The following is a 6,000-nucleotide window of genomic DNA, read 5'->3' as shown; positions in this document are numbered from 1 at the left end:
TGGAGCAGAGGAAGAAGCGGAAGGCGTAGCAAGTCATGCCAACCTTTCTCTTTTCTTCTCTTGGAGAGCGAGAGCAATGGGTTGCCAACCGTCCATGGTCGTCCACGCTTTCTCTTTCTTGGACTGCAACTACATTTATTCTGGGGACCTCTAAAGCATTTTTTTTCTTTTTTTTGAAAAAAAAGATTACCGGGCTACAACCATCTTTATTGCATTTTTGAACAAAATCTTACAAAAAACATATAGATCAACCAAAGCCCTTTGTGACAAAAATTGTCGCCCTACTTACAAGATTAATGATGTGCTTTAACCGCGCGCCACGCACACCAAGAAATCCGATGACCTCACCAAGGCGCCCGTCAGCTAACCAGAAGCACCAACTGGTCTACCAGACCCGCATCGCGCAGCGCATGCGCACATTGTAGAATCCGTCGCCATCTTTTTCCACAATCTCATCTTCAGGAGCAATAATTGCACTGATCTTGCGAGACCCTTTTGATGTCAACGTCACCACGAACGCCAAACAACGCTTGCCTCTTGCATGCGTTCATCGTAAGGTATCATGAGTCTAATTGGTTTGTTGCCAAAAGTTGGCATGCCAAATTTTGGCAACTGCCAAATGTTGGCAACAGATTGGTTGCATACCAATTTCTGTTGCCAATCTCACATAAAGTTGCCAAATGTTGACAACTTTTGGTTTTGCCAAATATTGGCAATGCCAAATGTTGGTAGCAAACCAATCAGCCTCCATGTGCTGAGACCCTGCTGAACCTAGCCACCAAGACTCGTCGTCGTCAATACTGTAATCTGTAGATGTCACACCGCTCCACCTTGGTCACCACATGAGAAGCATATGGAGACCTGCACCCAGCCACCAAACCAAACACTTATTCCTTTAGCCGGTGTACAACCCAAAGATGATGCCCCATGGGGGTCACGACGCAGGAAACTCGCCATCATCGGATCCGGGGTTTCCCCCAGGGCACACAGGAAACGCAAATTGCCCCAAAACGCTCGCGGGTGCCACCATTGACGGTTATGACCGAGGCCGAACCAAGCTTTCGCTAGTTAATCCGCGCCCCCTCCGCGGCTGGACCACCATATCGACCTCCTCCGTCATCCTGCACACCCATGGGTGACGTTTGCCGCCTGAAAACCGCACGACCGAAGCTGCACCACTGCCCGGAACAACCACCCTGCCTTGGTGAGCCATCGATGCCGGAGGGTCCCCACTGGTGTGCTGTTGACGCCGAACGATGCACACATCCAGGACACTCGTGCTGATCTTGTTGGGGAACGCAGTAATTTTAAAAAAATTCCTACGCACACGCAAGATCTATCTAGGTGATGCATAGCAACAAGAGGGGAGAGTGTTGTCCACGTAACCTCGTAGACCGTAAGCGGAAGCGTTATGACGACGCGGTTGATGTAGTCGTACGTCTTCACGATCCGACCGATCCTAGCACCGAAGGTACGGCACCTCCGCGGTCTGCACATGTTCAGCTCGGTGATGTCCCACGAACTCTAGATCCAGCTGAGGTCGAGGGAGAGTTTCGTCAACACGACGGCGTGGTGACGGTGATGGTGAAGCTATCGGCGCAGGGCTTTGCCTAAGCACTGCAACGATATGACCGAGGTGGAAATCTGTGGAGGGGGCATCGCACACGGCTAAACAATCAACTTGTGTGTCTATGAGGTGCCCCCTCCCCCATGTATAAAGGGGGGGAGGAGGAGAGGGTCGGCCTAGGAGGAGGCGCGCCCAAGGGGGGGGCAATCCTACTCCAAGTAGGTTTGCCCCCCCCCCTTCCTATTCCTACTAGGAGAAGGAGGAAAGAGGAGGAAAGGAGAAGGAAAGGGGGGCCCGCCCCCCAAACCCTAAACCAATTCGGTTTGGGCCTAGGGGGCCCGCCCCACCACTTTCCTGCTGCCCTCTTTCTCCACTAGGGCCCATTAAGGCCCATTGACTCCCCGGGGGGTTCCGGTAACCTCCCGGTACTCCAAAAAATGCCCATACTCATCTGGAACCATTCTGGTGTCCAAACATAGCTTTCCACTATATTGATCTTTATGTCTCGACCATTTCGAGACCCCTCGTCATGTCTGTGATCGCATCCGGGACTCCGAACTACCTTCGATACATCAAAACACATAAACTCATAACACCGATCGTCATCGAACGTTAAGCTTGCGGACCCTACGGGTTCGAGAACTATGTAGACATGACCGAGACTCACCTTCGGTCAATAACCAATAGCGGAACCTGGATTCTCATATTGGTTCCTACATATGCTACGAAGATCTTTATCGGTCAAACCGCATAACAACATACGTTGTTCCCTTTGTCATCGGTATGTTACTTGCCCGAGATTCGATCGTCGGTATCTCAATACCTAGTTCAATCTCGTTACCGGCAAGTCTCTTTACTCGTTTCGTAATGCATCATCCTGTGACTAACTCATTAGTCACATTGCTTGCAAGGCTTATAGTGATGTGCATTACCGAGAGGACCCAAAGATACCTCTCCAACAATCGGAGTGACAAATCCTAATCTCGATCTATGCCAACTCAACAAACACCATTGGAGACACCTGTAGAGCATGTTTATAATCACCCAGTTACGTTGTGATGTTTGATAGCACACTAAGTGTTCCTCTGGTATTCGGGGGTTGCATAATCTCATATTCATAGGAACATGTATAAGTCATGAAGAAAGCAATAACAATAAACTAAACGATCATGGTGCTAAGCTAGCGGATGTGTCTTGTCCATCACATCATTCTCTAATGATGGGATCACGTTCATCAAATGACAACACATGTCCATGCCTAGGAAACTCAACCATCATTGATTAACGAGCTAGTCAAGTAGAGGCATACTAGGGCACTCTGTTTTTCTATATATTCACACATGTACTAAGTTTCCGGTTAATACAATTCTAGCATGAATAATAAACATTTATCATGATATTAGGAAATATAAATAACAACTTTATTATTGCCTCTAGGGCCTATTTCCTTCAGTCTCCCACTTGCACTAGAGTCAATCATCTAGTTCACATCGTCATGTGATTTCACACCAATAGTTCACATCTTTATGTGATTAGTTCACATCTTCATGTGACTAACACCCAAAGGGTTTACTAGAGTCAATAATCTAGTTCACATCGCTATGTGATTAACACCCAAAGAGTATCATGTTTTGCTTGTGAGAGAAGTTTAGTCTATTGGTCTGCAACATTCAGATCCGTATGTATTTCGCAAATTTCTATGTCTACAATACTCTGCACAGAGCTACTCTAGCTAATTGCTCCCACTTTCAATATGTATCTAGATCGAGACTTAGAGTCATCTAGATTGGTGTAAAAAGCTTGCATCGACGTAACTCTTTACGACAAACTCTTTTATCACATCCATAACCGAGAAATGTTTCCTTAGTCCTTTAAGGATAATTTTGACCGCTGTCCAATGATCTACTCCTAGATCACTATTGTACTCCCTTGCTAAAATCATGCTAAGGTATACAATAGGTCTGGTACACAACATAACACACTTTATAGAACCTATGACTAAGGCATAGGGAATGATTTTTCATTCTCTTTCTATTTTCTGCCGTGGTCGGGTTTTGAGTCTTACTCAACTTCACGCCTTGCAACACAGGCAAGAACTCATTCTTTGACTGTTCCATTCTGAACTACTTCAAAATCTTATCAAGGTATGTACTCATTGAAAAAACTTATCAAGCGTCTTGATCTATCTCTATAGATCTTGATGCTTAATGTGTAAGCAGCTTCACCGATGTCTTTCTTTGAAAAACTCCTTTCAAACACTCATTTATGCTTTTCAGAAAATTCTACATCATTTCTGATCAACAATATGTCATTCACAAATACTTATCAGAAAGGCTGTAGTGCTCCCACTCACTTTCTTGTAAAAACATGCTTCACCACAAGTCTGTATAAAACTATATGCTTTGATCGACTCATCAAAGCGTATATTCCAACTCCGAGATGCTTGCACCAGTCCATAGATGGATTGCTGGAGCTTGCACACTTTGTTAGCATCTTTAGGATTGAAAAAACCTTCTGGTTGCATCATATACAACTCTTCTTTTAATGAATGCATTAAGGAATGTAGTTTTGATATCCATTTGCCAGATTTCATAAAATGTGGCAACTGCTAACATGATTCGAACAGACTTTTAAGCATCGAAACGAGTGAGAAAATCTCATCATAGTCAACACCTTGAACTTATCAAAAACCTTTTGCGACAATTCGAGCTTTGTAGATAGGAACACTACTATCAGCGTCCGTCTTCCTCTTGAAGATCCATTTATTCTGAATGGCTCACCGATCATCGGACAAGTCAATCAAAGTCCATACTTTGTTCTCATACATGGATCCCATCTCAGATTTCATGGCCTTAAGGCATTTCGCGGAATCTGGGCTCATCATCGCTTCCTCATAGTTCGTAGGTTCGTCATGATCTAGTAACATGACTTCCAGAACAGGATTATCGTACCACTCTGGTGCGGAACGTACTCTGGTTGACTTACGAAGTTCGTTAGTAACTTGATCTGAAGTTTCATGATCATCATCATTAACTTCCTCACTAATTGGTGTAGGCATCACTGGAACTGATTTCTGTGATGAACTACTTTCCAATTCAGGAGAAGGTACAATTACCTCATCAAGTTCTATTTTCCTCCCACTCACTTCTTTTGAGAAAAACTCCTTCTCTAGAAAGGATCCGCTCTTAGCAACAAAGATCTTGCTTTCAGATCTGTGATATAAGGTGTACCCAACAATTTCTTTTGGGTATCCTATGAAGATGCACTTCTCCGATTTGGGTTTCATCTTACCAGGTTGAAATTTTTTCACATAAGCATCGCAACCCCAAACTTTAAGAAATGATAGCTTAGGTTTCTTGCTAAACCACAGTTCATATGGTGTCATCTCAACAAATTTAGATGGTGCCCTATTTAACGTGAATGCAACTGTCTCTAATGCATAACCCCAAAACGATAGTGATAAATCGGTAAGAGACATCATAGATCGCACCATATCTAATAAAGTACGGTTATGACATTCGGACACACCATTACGCTGTGGTGTTCCAGGTGGCGTGAGCTGTGAAACTATTCCACATCGTTTCAAATGAAGACCGAACTCGTAACTCAAATATTTGTCTCCGCGATTAGATTGTAGAAACTTTATGTTTTTTGTTATGATGATTTTCCACTTCACTCTGAAATTCTTTAAACTTTTCAAATGTTTCAGACTTATGTTTCATCAAGTATATATAATATCTGCTCAAATCATCTGTGAAGGTCAGAAAATAACGATACCCGTCGCGAGCCTCAACACTCATTGGACCGCACACATCAGTATGTATTATTTCCAACAAGTCTGTTACTCGCTCCATTATTCCAAAGAACAGAGTCTTAGTCATCTTGCCCATGAGGCATGGTTCACAAGCATCAAGTGATTACAAAAGTCCATAAGCATGGAGTTTCTTCATGCGCTTTACACCAATATGACCCAAACGACAGTGCCACATATAAGTTGCACTATCATTATTAACTTTGCATCTTTTGGCTTCAATATTATGAATATGTGTATCACTACGACCGAGATTCAATAAACCATTTATATTGAGTGTATGACCATAGAAGGTTTTATTCATGTAAATAGAACAACAATTATTCTTTGACTTAAATGAATAACCGTATTGCAATAAACATGATCCAATCATATTTATGCTCAATGCAAACACCAAATAACATTTATTTTAGGTTCAACACTAATCCCGAAGGTAAAGGGAGTGTGCGATGATGATCTTATCAACCTTGGAATCACTTCCAACTCACATCATCACCTCACCCTTAACTAGTCTCTGTTTATTTTGCAACTCCTGTTTCGAGTTACTACTCTTAGCAATTGAACCAGTATCAAATACCGAGGGGTTGCTATAAACACTAGTAAAGTACACATCAATAACATG

The sequence above is a fragment of the Triticum urartu genome, chromosome 5A (genome assembly GCF_056163025.1).
Source record: "Triticum urartu cultivar PI428250 chromosome 5A, HENAU_Tu73, whole genome shotgun sequence".
NCBI classification, from domain to species: Eukaryota; Viridiplantae; Streptophyta; class Magnoliopsida; order Poales; family Poaceae; genus Triticum; species Triticum urartu.
The sequence above is the reverse complement of the archived record's forward strand: the minus strand, read 5'-3'. Positions refer to the sequence as shown.